At 41.2% G+C, this 16,740-nt stretch overlaps 1 long non-coding RNA gene across 1 annotated transcript in view; it reads left to right on the forward strand.

The window, feature by feature from the left end:
- LOC311251487 overlaps positions 1–16,740 on the forward strand; it is a 43,808-nt gene that overhangs the window by 1,319 nt on the left and 25,749 nt on the right. The window contains exon 2 of the long non-coding RNA XR_014621413.1: positions 191–314. This is a non-coding gene — a long non-coding RNA (uncharacterized lncRNA). The remainder of the gene's footprint in view (positions 1–190; positions 315–16,740) is intronic.

Consider the following 16,740-nt stretch of genomic DNA (forward strand, 5'->3'; position numbering starts at 1 on the left):
ACTGCGTTGTCCTTTAAGATCAGTTTGTTTATCAGTTTATTCAGTGATGAAAACAAACAGAGTTTGTTTATTAGTTTGTTTAGGCGTACAAGAATCAGTCAAAGTTCTCCTCAATACTACATAATGCACCTTTAAGACCTTCGTTGTTTCGACCTTTAAGATGTTTTTCCTCTTCTTTTCTCTGCCGCAGCTTCGGAGGTCCATCAGAAAGCGTCATCTGCCATCTTTACACCTCCATCACGGTTGGCTTGGACGCCCCACATGCCTGTCATCCTGAAAATCTGCATCCTGGCAACCCCTCCCTCCTCCCTCACGTGAGTCCACACATGTTGGCCCACGACTGGGTTTAAAAACAGAGGTTTAATGAAGCTGAAACGCCCGGTTTAGTGTCCGACACCGCAGCAGCATCTGGTTGTTTTATAACGCCGCTGATCTGATGTGGTTTTTCTTTTTTTTTGCGACAAACAGGGGACGGTTGTGATTATCTGCCGGGTAAAAAATCTAAGTGGTTTGTGCGTGAAATGAGCAAAAACATCGTAGTAAAAACAGGGAGATTATGAGAGAGACGACACACTCACCTGCTCCGGCTCTGGCCTACTCAGCACTAATGACTGTGTGATTGGATTATCCGGGCTTTTAGCAGCATCACAGCTGCAGCTGACAGAGAGGCTAACCTGCAGAGGTCAGGCTGGGGTCAACAAGTGGTTGGCGGGGTGGTGACCTTTGCGTCTAAGACGAGGCCCTCGGGCAGCAGTGCAGGGGAGGCAGGGAAAGAAAGGAGAGGAGAGGGATTTCTTTTTTAGCTGAATGGTGACAGACAGGATCCATGTTTCTGGGAAATTCAGAAACGAGGAGGATGAGAGAGGAGGAGGAGGACGGAGGATGGCGGAGGGAGACGGGATGCGTCATGACAGTAAAGCCTCGCAGACACTGCTGGCCTCCCGGTGACTCCACTGTACTCTGGAAACACAAACAAACAGGGGCTGCCACCGCCGGCTCCTTCCACTTTTTCTCCCCCCTTTTCTCCCCCTCGTCCGAGCCTTTTCGTCCAAACACCTCCAAACCGAAGGATATCATTTCTTCTTTCCATCTGTTCAGAGCCAGCAGGGTTTTTTTTTTTTTTTTTAAATAAAGCACTTAATGGGATATTTAACATGTGGGCCACGTTCACCACTTGATATTACATCACCATCACAGACTCAAAGTGCATCCATGCTAGCGTGCTTTATGATTCACCACATAAATATCGGAGGCTGCAGGTGATGAAATGGATGAGTCCAGTTGGCTGAGAATAGCAGCCCGTGAGTCAATTCCCAGCGGGGGATTTGTCTCTGCATTAGTTTTAGACCAGAGGATGATGACCGAGTCTATTAGAGCGAGTAAATGACAATATTCTCCCGTGATTAGTTCCAGCGCATATTTACACACAAACACGGGCAGATTCACACACTGATCCAATCAACTGAGGGGGAATATTCAACAAATGTGCTCTGGCTGCTGCCGCTGGTGTCGAGCCTCCTGCAAACTCTGCAGAAAGACACTAAACGTATCCACATACTATAATGACTCGCGTAAAGCAGAGTTTTCTCGGCTTGTCGGTGGCATCAGACGTCTTTTTTGGGCATTCAGGGGCTCCGTAGTGAATGTTAAGGAAACCCACGTTGTTTCCTCCTCTCGGCTGTGGTTGTAGCCAAGTTACTTTTGTTGTTCGTGTTCAAAAGATGTCCTCTGTTATGATTTAATAACTGCTGTAGTGAAATTTAGGATTACAGCTGCTTTTCACTGAAAAACGCCTGGGATAATGTGATAAATGGCTGTAACATGCTTAGGCATGGGCAGATGTAGACAAAAAAAACATCATACTGAAGTCTAAAACAACCAAGTACATCTTTTTAAATTATAATTTAAAAAAACCTAAACTTCCTGAGTTCACTGAGGGAAAAAAACACTAAATTTTGACTGAATTTTGACAGATTTTGTTAAATTTGTCCATTCTCAGACAAAGCAAATGTAAAAGTGGGACTTCATATGAGCCAGAATGAAACTTGAGCTTCTCCTGAATCAAATGATGTATGACACCTGATGCCGTCTGCTAGAATACTGGAGGAAAAAACAAAGTACAGGAGTGTCAGGTGTCCCTAAATTTGTTCTAGGTCTTTGAGCGTAATGGGAAGGTACCTGCAGAACAAGAGCGATAAAGCATGTAAACATGGGTGTTCAGGTGAATTTAACCGTAAATTAATTGTACCTTTAGATGTAATGTGTCACACCTCTGTAGTCTTTGTCCAAAATGTGTAAAGAAATGTGAGAAAGCAAGTCCCTGAAGTTAGCATTTATTGTCATTTTTATATGTAATGTATCAGTTGTTTTTTTAACTCTCAATACTAAAAATGTTATAAAAAACAAGTTTGTGAAGCTTTCACTGGGCGCTAGTTGAGTTGAACAAATATTACGCAATACAAATATGACTTTTTAATATTTTTGGATGTTGCAATGTTTCTCTGCGCCATTTATCCATTCGTCTTTCAACTTCCCCCTTTTCTATTCATCTTTTAATCATTTAAGAATTTTATATTTTCAAAATGTTTTTATGTAATGGAGTTTTTCGTGTTTATAATAGTAGCACACTTGCCTGTCACAAATTTCCTCTTCAGAGACGAATGAGGTATTTTGGATTTAATTAAATTGATAATTTTGACTCTTGACTTTGATTTTTTTTTGACGAAGGTGAGATTCTTGAATGGCTGCTGTTTGTTAAGAAAAAATTACACAACAATTAATTTGAGGTATAGTGAGGTATTGAAAAACAAAGCACTGATTTGATGTCTAATGTTGAGGTATTGTTCAAAATGGATAGATGGACGTTAAAGCGATGAAATGTCTCTTCTTGGAGAAAGGTTACCCAAAGCGACAATATTTAACAATCTGGGGAAGTTGCTTTAAAAAATAAAATTAAAAATTAGAATAAATCTCCGATTTAAGACAAACAGCTGACGTCCTCTTTGTCTGATCACTTTAAACTCACCTAAATGAGTCTTTCTAGTTCGGAAAGCTCTGCAAAAAATTGTGGTTGATTTATGCCGTAAACGCCAACAGTTATATATCCAAACAAATCATAATCTAAATGTATCAAGGCTATAGTTGCTGTGATTTCCAACAACAATGTGAGCTTCAGGCTTTGCACAAAGTCTCGCACCGTGCAGCCGGTATCCACTCTGACAGGCCGCATACATTCTCATGGAGCTGTAGCTGCTGGTTTTCCCCCCTGAGCTCTGTAGGTGTCACTCTAACTCTGTGATCTGCCACCTGTTGCTCCGCTGCGTTTCTTCAACAGGTTCCTCCGTCTGCACCGAGCTCTCACTCTTATATCCGCAGAAGGAGACATTTAAACCTCGAATTTAGATTGAAAAATGTAAAAAAAAAAAGTCTTTTTATCTTGAATGAAAGATAAATGAATGAAAAACAATAGAGCTTGTGTATCTCGCAAAAACAATCACCTTTTTGTTATTATTATAGGAGGTTAAACCAGTCATTCAACACATTTTTACCTTTAATATTTCCTTTTCCATCCAGCACCTAATGAACCCTTTTTTCTGGCGCTCATGCCAGACTGAACTCTCTATAAGAAGTTAGAAAAAAAAACAAAAAAACAGCCACAGTGCGCCCAACAAAACACCAGACACACTGTCAGTGTCTTTTGCCCCGTCTCCTGTAACGGCAGCTACATCACCGTCTCACAGTGATGATGTCAGGAGGGGAAGCCGTCTGCTGAACCCGGCACAAAGTGGCACAGACGGGGCCTGATCGCCGTCTCCGGGTCATGACAGGAGAGGAAGCGGGGTGTCTGGTCATGGTGGGCACACAGTGGCACTGTCTGCAGCTGAACACTGAACACACACACACACACAGACTGGAGTTTACACAGATACATTCACACACACACACACACACACACACACACACACACAGTCAGCAGACTCTGGCCTGGCTGGCACAGCAGCTGACAGACTGATACTGATCGAGGCAGCTGTCTGTCTGTCCGTCTGTCGAGATGAGTATTATTTTTTAAAGAGCATAAATTAGCATAAATGTTGTTGTTGCACAAAAATTATCTGATTACCTCTCGCTCTTAAATCATAACTCGCTGTTCGCTCAGTCACCTCGACTTGATTGGTGCTTATTTTCTCTTCAGTAAAACGTCAGAGCTGATTTGTTCTTATCAGTGCAGAACATCATTTGACCTGATTGCAGACGCACTCTGATTTCTCCTCAACGTTTGCTTTTAAATGCAATCACACATTCTCACCGTAGCAAAAAAAAAATACTAATACCACACTGAATACGAGTAAAAGTAAAAGTACATGAGAACCATCAGCACAATTATCTGAAGGATCGAAGTAAAAGAACTCATACTGCAATAAAATGTTCCCTGTTAGTGTTTTACTATTATATCTGATGTTTAAAGTTGAGCTCATTCTAACTCCTTTATACGTTAATTTAATCTACAACAATGCCTCACATTGGATAAGATCCTCATATGTTTGTAGCGTCGCAGTCCTTTAAGAGCTCTAAAAACTCTCTTAAGTCACCTTCTCATAAGAAAAACAGCCCGTTTCCAGCTTTGTGACAATATTTTCCAGCTAATCCGAGAGGGATTTTAAATAATTCACTGAGTTTAAGAGGGAGGAGAATTTTCTCAAGACTTCATACTTCAAGATTTATAAGAAAATGTCCCATTCAGAATCACTAAATTTGGAGATATATTGTTTTTCACTGGGCAGTATGAAAAAATTGTAATCTGAAAAGTGACTAAAGCGGTCAGATAAATGTAGTAGAGTAAAAAAAAAATAATAATTTGCCTCTGAGATAAAATGTAGAATTTGTACTCGAGTAAATATTAGCTACATTCAATCACTTCATATTTTCATTTCTGTTTGATCGACAGTGATCTCAAATTTATATCATTCCTTCCTAGAAATGAGCTGCAAGACGCGAAAGATTCAAATAATTATGTTTCTCAGAGGAGAGTTGGCAGCTGATCATTACGTGAGACTTATTATTTAAATGCATAAACAACGAAAGATTTTAAATATGCTTCGAAAAAAGTAGCTGCGGACCTTCGAAGGGCAAAGGTCAAGACCAGGCTGGATCGAGGGCCTTATCTGGTGTTAGTTTGATAAATAAATGATTAGAGCTCATGTTGCCGCCTCACCTCAGTAAAAGCACTGATCTGGTCACATCTTCTTCTCACGCTCACGTCTCTCTGTTCAGTGTTTCTCGTCCTTCAGGTTCACTCTCTTCTCACAAGGCTGCATTCTCAGTGCAGCACATACCGACTGTGAGAGGAGATGTGTTCAGGAATAAAAAGGTCCATTTGAAATTAAATTCCTGCCTTTGAATTTGTATTAAATTGCAGTATTATCTGCAGAATGTACTCAAGTATAAGGAGAGAGAAAAAAATAAGCACTCATTTTGTAGTATAGCCAACATTGTATATTAATGGATTATTATTTCTGATTCATTAACTGGTAATCAGAATTTGATTGTAGTTATTTTTTCCATGAAAGTAAAATTATTTTTATATCGCTAATACTTTATATAAAGTGTATAAGTGTTAGATAATAGGTGAAAAAGGCCTGGTAAGTCCTTAAAAGATCCTTATTAACCTGAATAAAACTATTACGTCTATTACTAGATAATAAGACATTTATAAACACCTATAGGAAACTTTTTAATAGTTTATAGTTAGTTAAACTCAATAAATGTGTTTGTAAGGTTACAATTCTTTTATACAATTATAAGAAACTCATCAGGCTTTAATCAATGTTCTTTAGTGTCTATAAACTATAAAAGTTTTCTTATAATCTAGCAATAAACCTGTTTAATATATAATTAAAAACACTAATAACTATAGATTTATTAACATAATATTGTTCATAAGAGGACGGAAAAAGGGTGGTTTAATTTACAAGAAACGTACTTTTATAAGCTCGTGAATTTTCTTTTTTTGTCGAGTTTTTTTTAATGGGTGAAAATACAGAAAGAGCACAATTGTTCTGTATTTAACACTTTTCATTTTTTTTAATTAATACTGATGAAAACCAAACAGACCATAAAATGACAAAAACAAATTTAAAAAAGTGAGAAAACGGTAAAAATGTAAGAATTGTACAATGCACACACCTTTAATATGAGCTCGTGTATTTTCTAATTATGTAAATCTGCTATGCAACTAACAAATATAGTATCAAATATATAATACAGAACCATAAAATGGGAGTACAACCACTGAACTTAAGCACAGCACTTGTTTTAAAGCAGATATCAGTAATTTCCACCCTGAAAGCATCCAAATCAATTACACTCAATGTATCTGACTTATTTATGTGCAACAGATGATTTTCGTGCTGTACAGAGATCGTTGGCTGTCGAAGATTTGCAGCACTGATGGTCATGCTATGGAAATCTTTGCAATAAAGCTGTAAATTCAAGGTTAAAGGTGGAGACAAAAATCTGTATTCATCGCCAAGGCCACACCCATCCCTCCCCCTCTCTGTTTCTGTCTTTATCTGTCCATCCCGCCATCATGCCATCACTCCTCCCTCTTTTATCGCATACACAAACATCTTCTCATTTATGTTCTCGCTCTTTCATCCTTACCTTGCATGTCCTGTTGCTCATCCTCCCTCTGCCCCTCTCTCCGTCCATCCAAAATCCTCGTCCTTTGCCGTTTTCTGCTTTTCTTTTTCCAACTTTTCCCTTCTTAAAAAATACGAGAGTTTACAGCTTGTCCTCCCTCGAGATTTCCATCCCTCCCACTCCGGCCCCCTCCTCACTTCTTCTCCTCCCACTGTCTCCCAAATCTTCCTATCCATCCCTTTTTTCCCACCTCAGTCTTTATTCACTCTTCATCTTTTTTCCTCCCTCCTCCTCCTCCTCCTCGTCTCTGTGCAGCTGGTGGGGCCCTTCCATTAGTCCTGACATGCAGAGGCACTGATTCTGTAAAGGTCGTGACCCCTCGCAGCGGGCTTCGCCAGGGCTTAGTCCTGCACACTCACACATCTGCGTGCCCCGGGATGCCCGCTGCATGCATAACTCACCCTTTTACACAACACACACACACACACCAGTATATATACATAGTGACATAAAAATGCACAAACGTGGACATACACACACATACACACACACACAACTCTGGCCCGCTTTCATCATGCTGACAAGACTGAACCCCTCCCTCAATAGCACCAACTGACTGCACAGCTGCTGTGGTTGTAAGTGTGTGTGTGTGTGTGTGTGTGTGTGTGTGAGTCAGATGTGGAGTGGGAGAAATCCTGCTTAATTGGACTGCTGCAGGCTTGGGAAAGACCCACAGTCGCAGTTTTCTCACCCATCTATACCTCTTTTTTCCTCAGTCACTGTCGTCCACCTGCGCTCGTATTATCTCGTGTTTATTCTGTCACCAGCGCAGCGGTTGTACAGTATACAGTAGCTTCAGTGAATGCAGGTGTGCAGGAAGCTGTGCGTCCTTTCACAGGCACAAATTGCTCACAATATAACTACATTATGACCTTTGTATCAGATGATCTTTGGAGACCGATTTCAACCGTGACAGGAAACTTTTTTTTAAAAGCGAACAGATCAAAGCTGCAAATGACCAGAAAGGAAAAATACTACGATTAAAATACACACCGCAGCCTCGGTCTGTTCACCCTGCTGCCGTCTGGCAAAAGAAACGAAAGTATCTGCTGTCGTACCACCAGACTACACAGCAGCTTCGCTCCTCGGGCCGTGAGACTCCTCAGCTCATCATCAACACTTCATTTTCTAACATAGATGTAGCACAAACACAGTTTTTTTTTAAACCCTTGTGTTTTAAAAAAAAAAAATGATTCGAAATTTCGCTTGTAACCTTGTACAGGGGCACTATGTAGTTTTGGAGAAGAAATTCAAACTCTGAATTTTAGTAGTTACAATATAAATGAGGTAATAATACAAACTCAGAAATATTTATTTTTTCTATAGCTGAATAAACAAGCTGTTCTCAGAGGACAATAAGGTCCCAGAACATTGTTTGGAGCTAGGAAGGTGGCAGGGTCCGCCACATATAAACAAAGTAAAACAGTGTGAAATTGTGTTGTCCTTTAAGGTCAGTTTGTTTACTCAGTTTATTCAGTCACGAAAACAACGAGAGTTTGTTTGTTTAGTTTGGTTAGGCATAAAAAAAATCAGTTAATGACAATCTTTCTCTTCTGATTAAAATTTCTGCACCAAAACTACAGAGTGTATCTATTAAAGTTGTTGAAATTCAACACATTCTGGTAAAATGTTGAACTTATGTGCATTCAAATTGCCTATTATTCAAACTGTTACGTAATCGAGTCTTTGTGAAACCATATTTTGCATTCCTTGACACTTAAGGGTATTAAATGTAAAAACCTCTTTAATTAAATCAAAAAATTGCAATGTCCCTAAATAGAGTTAGTACATCTTCTACTGGACATAAAGTAAATAAAAACAATATCATAACTGGTAACACTTTATAACCATCATTAATTAAATTAATTTAATTAAATTATTAATTAATTAAATGGTAAATTTGTAGTTAATGCTTCATAAACCATTTATTAAGCAACATATCAGCTCAATAAATGGTTTGTAAAGCATTTACTTGTTTGTTAACAGGGACATGACTATTAACTAAAGTTTAATGAGCTATAAATTTACTAATCATTTATTAATGATGGTTATTATAAAGTGGTTATATTACTATAATTCTCTTCCATTTATAACAAAGTAATTTGTCTGAATTTATTCAGTGTTGATTGTGCGTTAAGTCAGTTATACACTCGGGAAAAGGAAATTATAGTAATGCAACATTAAATATTTTCCATGTGCACACATTTTTAATCATCTGTTGGATGTGTGGCACAATTATTTCTATTACGTTCCTCCTGCTTTAACAACAAGTAAGTGTCTGGAGAAGTTAATATTTAATTTCACGCTAAAGTTGTAATTTTATTTATCTTTCAGACAATCAATAAAGAAAAACCTCTGCATGTTCAAATACGTGATTTCATTCATCTGATCTGAATGAAACATTAACCTCACTAAACACACCTGTAGCCCTTCATAGTTTTGTATTACTTTTAACTCCTTTATTCTTATTTTTCTTGTAAGTTGATGATCAGTATTGTACCAATCCAACAAAGCATCATCGCACAGCTCTGTAATTGCTTTTCTTATTGATAGTTCACCACCACAATAACGTGAAATGCTGTTCGGTCTGAAAAGGCGATCTGTGGGGGTCTAACATATGTGCACCCATCTGAGTAAAAACCTTCTGCTTAACACATAACGCTCCTGCTGTTTGTGAATGAAACCTGCAGACTCTGCACTTCCACACTGAAAACATATTTCCCTCCACGGTCTCGCCTCTTCCCGCCCCCCTTTTTCTTTCCTATCGGTGTATGTCTTCATCTCATTTTACCACTGTTTTCCTCCTCTGAACATCTCCCCTTCCTCAGCTTTCCTCTTTCATCTCAGTCATCTCTCCCCTCCTCGTTTACTCCTCTTCCACCCTCACCCTCCGTGACTCCCTCCTCCTGCTTCGAGCCCGTCTCTTCTCACTGTAACTGGCAACTTTGCTTCTCTCCCCTTTTGTGGTGGTGACAAAGGGGACCGGTGCCCTCTCGCAGGCTATGTTACAGGCTGTCACATGAGGCGGACACTCTGGGACGGCCCAGCGTTATCTGCTGTGACAACTCAGATTACTTCCACAGCCTCCCATCTGATCAGCACATCCAATTCAATTAGTGGCAATTAGTCCTGGTCCCCCTCCTCCTCCTCCTCCCTCCGCTGCCAACTCCCTCCTCACCCACCCGCTGCGTCTCTCCAAAAAAGCAAAGCTGCAAAGCTTTGAGCAACTCGCTCAACCTGGCAGCCTGGCTGGTGAACAACTTTGGAACGACTTGTAGCTTTCCCCCCCTCTTCATCCTCCAATTACCCCCCTACACACACACACACAATGACTCATTCACACATTCATACTCATACTCACTGCCAGAGCACATATTCAAAGTGACACATCAAATAGAAACCACAGTTTTCTGCACATAAACTCCCACAGATCCAATTCAGGAACCGCACAGGGGGATTTACATGAAAAAATGAGTGTAGAATCACACAAAATTAAAGCAGCCATAATCATTTTTATAATATCAAAGGATCAAATGAATATATCTGTTGTGAAGGGTGTCGCTAGTAATGATTTCAAACACGTAATTATAAGCTATTTGTAGTTCCTCTTGGCTCTATGGAGCGTGTTAGCATCTTTCAGCTTGTTTTGGTTTTCTGGACAGGAAACTAGCTGGTGAACATTTAGCAGCTAACCTGACGCGCCAGATAGTTTGTTAAACAGAACCACCCTTTGAAACTATGTGGGAAAGGGCAGGCACTTTAAAAATGTCACCGACTACTGGCTAACGTCAACTCTTCAAGAATGAAAACATATTTTTAAAAGAGAAAAGCCTTCAGGGCTGTTCTTTGCTCTTCTTCTAATGAAATAAACTCTCCAGTGATATAACTGCGGGGGCCAAGGGGGGGCAGAGCCTCTGATACGAATGTTGGCCATCCCACCGCCCCACCACTCATAGGATTCTCAGTGGCCCCCTTAGAAACATTTCTGGGGACGCCCCTGCTCTTGAGATGCATATGTTAGCTTGAAGCCTTGCAAGATGGATCCCATAATCTAGCAAATCCACACCTCGCAATGTAAGTTAGCAGCTAAAGAACCACATGTTTCTCTCTACAGCTGGTGGAGACCAAAAACAGAGCTAAAAGAGAGTGAATATTGGATTTACATTCACCAGGTGACCAGAAACTCTGCTTCAACATGCTAAAATGCTAATGTTGCTCCTCATTTTATATGCTGGATGTGTAAATCTATAACTTTCAATAGTTGCATATCACATTAAAAGATGGCAATATTGTGATTCCCAATTGTTTTTCTTTGCACCTGAGTGGCCAAAAACATCTCTTAATACAGGTTTAAGTGCACGTTATATAATTTCTTACACTAGGCATGTCTCAATCCAAACAATGAAAACAAAAGAAGTAGTTTGTTAACGCCGTGAAGTAGTGTGGGATCATGGGAGCCGTTGTCTGGATTGTTAAACAGCCACCATTGCAGATGAGGAGTACTCTTTAACTCGGCTCTTGTAAATGTTTTAATGGCGAAATGTTAATGTTATTATACCTTTAAGTCACTCATGTACAGTGTTTCCCACCATTTAAGGATGGGGAAGCCGTTATAAAACAAACAAACCCTGGTCATTATCATGCTGGCAGTGACCAGTTCAACGACCTAATGAGGTAAAATAATCAAAACCTTCAGGTTTATCTTGTGACCCTCAGATTGTGATCACTGGTTAAGTGGTTCAATTCACAAAATACTAAATACTTCAGAGAATGTACGCGCAAATAGTTTGCACCAGTGCCCTCTGGACTGTGGGACCCCTTTGTGTGCCGCCTACCCTTTTTTCACCCGCGCTCACCCCTTTCCTCACCCATCCTCGCCCCCCTTACTGCGGGTCCGCGCACACCTGGCCTTCGCAAATTAGGGCCCGGGAAAAACCAGCGAGCGGAGAGAAAAGCGGGATGCATGGTGGAGCGAGGGGAAGGGAGGGGAGGGGAAGGGGGCGTTTGGTCGACGGGGTCTTTCAGCATTCCGATGGAGCAAAAAGTTAATGACGGCTCTATTGTGTTGTGAGAAAGCTGGCCGGAGGAGAAGTGTTACAGGGAATCACGGCCTGTGCCAGTGAGCAGTGACAAAAGGGGGCCGGCCATACGCTGCATTGAGTTTTTACCATATTTATATCGCTTACATGGCCGCTTTATGTCGCGCTGAAAAAGTGCACTCACTCATCCTCGCTTCTGCTAACAATGTAAATATATTTGGAGCGGCAAAGCGGCAAATAATGAGAGGACTTTGTTTTCCCTGAGACTAACACAACAAGACAAATGAGTTATTATAAAGGCCTGAATGAGCTCTTGGTGTTTTAGACTCCATAAGTAGAAAATCTTTTAATTTCTTGGAGACTTTTTAATCATATCCAATCACTTTCTCGCTCCTTAACTCCCTCTCTTGCCTCCCTCTTCATAAAAGCCGCCCTAACACGCCCGCCTTCCCTGCAGGCCTTAATGCATGCTGACAGCTTCCCTCCGTAATTGGTGATCACACCCAGATGGATGGTTCCTTAATTTGCTGTTCCCAATAAAGCCAGGCAGCTCAAGGGAAAAAGGGGCAGCAGGGGGAGTTGAGCTGTGGTGATGGTGGAGGTGGTGAGGGGGATCCTTGATTTGTTGGTTATAGATACAAGAGCAGTAAACACCCTAGGCTGCGGGCCCGACAGTTTGACCAGGCTTTTGTTCACACGTCCGTTGAAAAGCGGAGAGGGGCCCCCTGCTCTGCCTCAGCCCCCTCCTCCTCCTCCCTTCCTCTTCCCAAATAATCCCGTTCTGAGCCCCTGCTCCGTCTCTCTCACTAGCTCCCTCTGTTTTCGGTCCGGCCCGGAAACGCGCTGCATGAGCACTGAAGGATGTATGAGTGCGTGTGTGTGTGTGCTTGTGTGTGTGTGTGTGTGCGTGTGTGTGTGTGTGTGTGTGGGCATCCTCGGTTTGAGCCGAGGGCAGGACGAGGAAATGATCTCTTGTGTGCATGTGTCTTTTCCCTTTTCACTGACTAAACGGATTGCTGGAGTCCGGGTGAATGGAGTCTGAATGGAGGCAAAGAACATAGTGAAGTTCCCGAGGTTATAGGTTACGGTCCTTGCAGGAACCTCGGTTCATGTGTGGTCGTTTTGGCTCTATTAGGGAGGACAAGAATAGGGTAATGGACTGGGTCGAGGTGGAGACCCCCTATTACTAATGAGGGCAACCTGCAGTGACCCCCTGGGTGCAGAGGGTCAAGCTGAGTCTGATGGGATGATCCAAGTGAAGGGTTGAAATCAAGATTTGAGCACAAGACATGCACCATTTCAATATGTGATGCCAGCTGCTCTCACTAAATTAAAATACATCCTATTTTGGATCATCATTCAAATGCAGACATGATTAAAGGTACAATACATACTAAAATACAACCATATTTGACAAGATGGCACATTTGTCTACATTCAAATCTTGTGGCTGAGAATTCATAACTGTATAAGTATGGTGTGGTAAGAAACAAACCAAAATATAAGAGCAAAAGTGCGAGGGATGGATTAATCTGTATGTTTGTCTGCTATAACGTAGCCTAAGGTAGAAATGTTAGCATGCCCAGCTAGTTTTACCTAGACTAGAAACTAATTGCTAGCCTACAGCTAAAGCCAAGGGGCTACGTATCAGGGTTTATTTATTTTATGTAAGTGTCTATGCCCGGCTTCTTGTTTGGTTTTGGGATTTTTTACACACTGTAAAAGTGTTTAGTGCTTCTCCAAGTACGCTAGCATCAACAGGGTTGGCTACAATACAGACTAACTAGCTCTGCACTGCAAAACAACAACGTAGCTCCTTAGTTGGGCCTACATCTCCTCTGCATGGATCATGACTTATGGACCTCACGTTAGCCTCAATCTTTTAGCACACTCGCGGCATCATGTTGTTAGCTATCAAGTCTGTAATTGAACACTTTATTATACACCTAGATGTTCTTTTAAAACAGCTGGAAGCATTAAGACGTCTGTCTGACAAAGAGAGTTTCCAGCCAACTTAGCATTATCAAAGCTAGTGTTATTGAATTAGCTTGCTACCATTGGCATTTCAGCCAGCAAGACCATCAGTTGTGAGGTATGAATTTATAACCTGCCTTTGTTTTCCTCTGTGTGGAATTAGAGACTCAAATTAACTTGAGTTTTGAGTGGTAAATGTGCCGCTGCTACCATTATAAACTGCTAATGCTCATGCTGTGTGAGAATTGAGAACAGTAGGGCCTACTTGACAGTTGATTGTTGCTCCTGGAAAAATCTGCCTAGAAGCATGGATAAAAGTACACATAGAGGACACATTCACATGCCATGGACGCAAAATATAGTCCAAACATAATGCGGCACAATGACGGGAGCGGGTGAAATACCTAATCAAAACCAAGAACCACAATCATTCAAAATGCTTTAGAAGTGAAGCGATGCACGATCAATATCTGACAAAACAGACAGTGAAAGCACACAAATATACCTAGAAAACTTCATTCATGCGAGACGAGTGCCCTTAAGCTTTCAATGAGATACTTAAGACTCCAGTATAGCAACAAATGACTAACATTTAGACATACAAGGACATACACACAGTTTAGCATTGTCTTACACAAAATCTTAAGTACTGTCTTTGCTCTTTCTTTCTGACTAAATGCTGCAATTCTCACTTCAGATTGCACTCTGCTCATCATCACCTCACCTGTTATTCCTAAAAGCATTCTCTCGTGCCGATGAATACTAAATAACATATTCCTTCTGAGTTTCTCTGAAATGCAATTAGCTATTGTCGGTTTTCCTTGAATGCTTCACCGGTGCGGCGAGTCTCGCAGTATGTGATGATAATAGAATATAAGAAGCTTTCTGAACACAAAACCTTGCATTCATTAGTCGAGGAAGTACTCTGAATTACTCCCGTGGAGTAAAGGTAGAGGATGAAAGTGAAAGAAGCCATGGAGGATTTAAAAGCAGAGTTTTTCCTGACGCATTTTACTTCAAGGTTTCCGGACTGTTTGCCGTGGTTAATGGCGAAAAGATCTTTGCTTCAGCGCCTGTGTTCATTGTGCTCCGGGAGAACAAATGAAGGTGCCATCTTGTGTCCTTGAGGTGCGATCACTTTTTAAAAAACCACTGACCTAATCAAGGTAGATAAGCGCAGGAATGGCTGCTCGACAAAAGCGGCGTTTTAACCGAAGGCCGAAGTCAATCTACAGCTCCGTCCACTGATTCACAGCACAATACGAAACACCTCTGGAATGTTTGTGGTGCACTTGTCGCTTGTTTCACATAATATCACAGCAGCGCTACCTGAATACAGGCCTAACAGTCAGAAATACTGAGGAAGAGGTAAAAATGTGGCTGGCTCGGGTGATTGGGTGCACGGGCAAGACAAGAGAAGACGGAAAGCGTCCTTGAACCCTGCGACAACGGAAAAGTGTTAATCGAAGACTTTGGGTCTTGAAAAGGAGGTAGAGGTAGCAAAAGAGACAGCAGCCTCTCCTCCTGTTGCACCATCGCTCGGATTTATCGTGCAGAAGGGCAAAATACAACATGTAATCTTAACTTTTTTATTTCTTCAGCTGAGCTCCTATTGTATGCAGAGGCAACATTCATTCAGCTCTCTGAAAGGTTTAGAAATTGAAAATGGGAACAGTCCAATGATGTGTTGTGCATGAGTGATTCACAATGCTACAAAATGCAACTATGATGGGTCATCCGCCATTCTTTGGTCTAAATGCTTGTTTGTCCACATGTTCAACCTTGATTCTGGTGTTCGCAGACGGGAATGAAAAGGATGCTTTTGAAATATTTTGATCCTGTGTTTGTTTGCACAAAAATGAGCAGACCTTCAGCATGTGTTTTGAAAAATACTCGACGGCGATATAAAAGGAGAAGCTTTTTAAGACATTATATAAGATAATTGTAAAATACTGAATGTTTTATCTAAAACCCTAATTTAAAAAACTGATATTTCTGAAGAATCAGACTCTCATGGTTTGATGTAGAACTGCAACGTAACAACAATTTAATTTACATATAGTATACTGCAGTATAGACATGTTTATGTGGCGTAACGTTCGTTCCTGACCTTGGAAGACAAAAGCAAACTCAACATTTAACAGCTCTTCAGTCACCAGGATAAAAAAATTGGCATTGTTGATACTGAATTTCGAGAGGTAAATCAGCCAGACAGCAGAGTTAACATTATTAAACTTACTAGCTTCTAGTAGCCTAAAGCCTAGTTTATGCTTCTGCGTCGTGGCGACGGCGTAGTTACGTCGTCGACCCGTTGCGTCATTGAGCATTCGAAGTTCTGCGTCGAGGGAACGCGTTGTTCTGCAATTCACCGCCAACCGGTGTTGTTATACTGTTGACCGGAAAAGCAACTGCCGGAAATGACGTTCTGAGCGGACCAATCACAGTCCTTGCCGTTCGCGTCTCGACGCAACGTGTAGTCAGGATTTTTTGGAGGCGCACGTCAGGCTACGGCGCAGGGTCGGCGTAGGGGTCTGCGTCGACGACGTAGCTACGCCGTCGCCGCGACGCAGAAGCATAAATCAGGCTTAACAGTCAGTATGTCAGCCAGCAAAATCATCAGTTGTCAGCTATGAATGAAAACATGCCTTAGTCTTCCTCTGTGTGAAATTAGAGACGCAAATTACTGTGGATTTACTGATATTTATGAAGGAAAATCAGGACATCTCCGGCCATGTTTGTGGAAACCACAAAAGGTACTTTAAGCCAAAACATGATGTTTTCCGGACCCTAACCAAGTGTTTTTTGTGCCTAAACCTCACCAGATCATAAGCACACCACACCATGACCCTGAAACTGAAGCATCTTAATGGGATTCAACCATTTATTTTATTATTTACACCTGTGCTTTTGCTCCTGTAACAAGTCATAGTGTCTTCTATAAAAACAGGCTATAAAACCCACGAACAATTTACCTTTCAATATTTAATATACTGTAAATGTTTAATGCACACATTTCACCGCCTTCCTT

Source organism: Pagrus pagrus, assembly GCF_965226575.1.
Source record: "Pagrus pagrus genome assembly, chromosome: 22".
NCBI classification, from domain to species: domain Eukaryota; kingdom Metazoa; phylum Chordata; class Actinopteri; order Spariformes; family Sparidae; genus Pagrus; species Pagrus pagrus.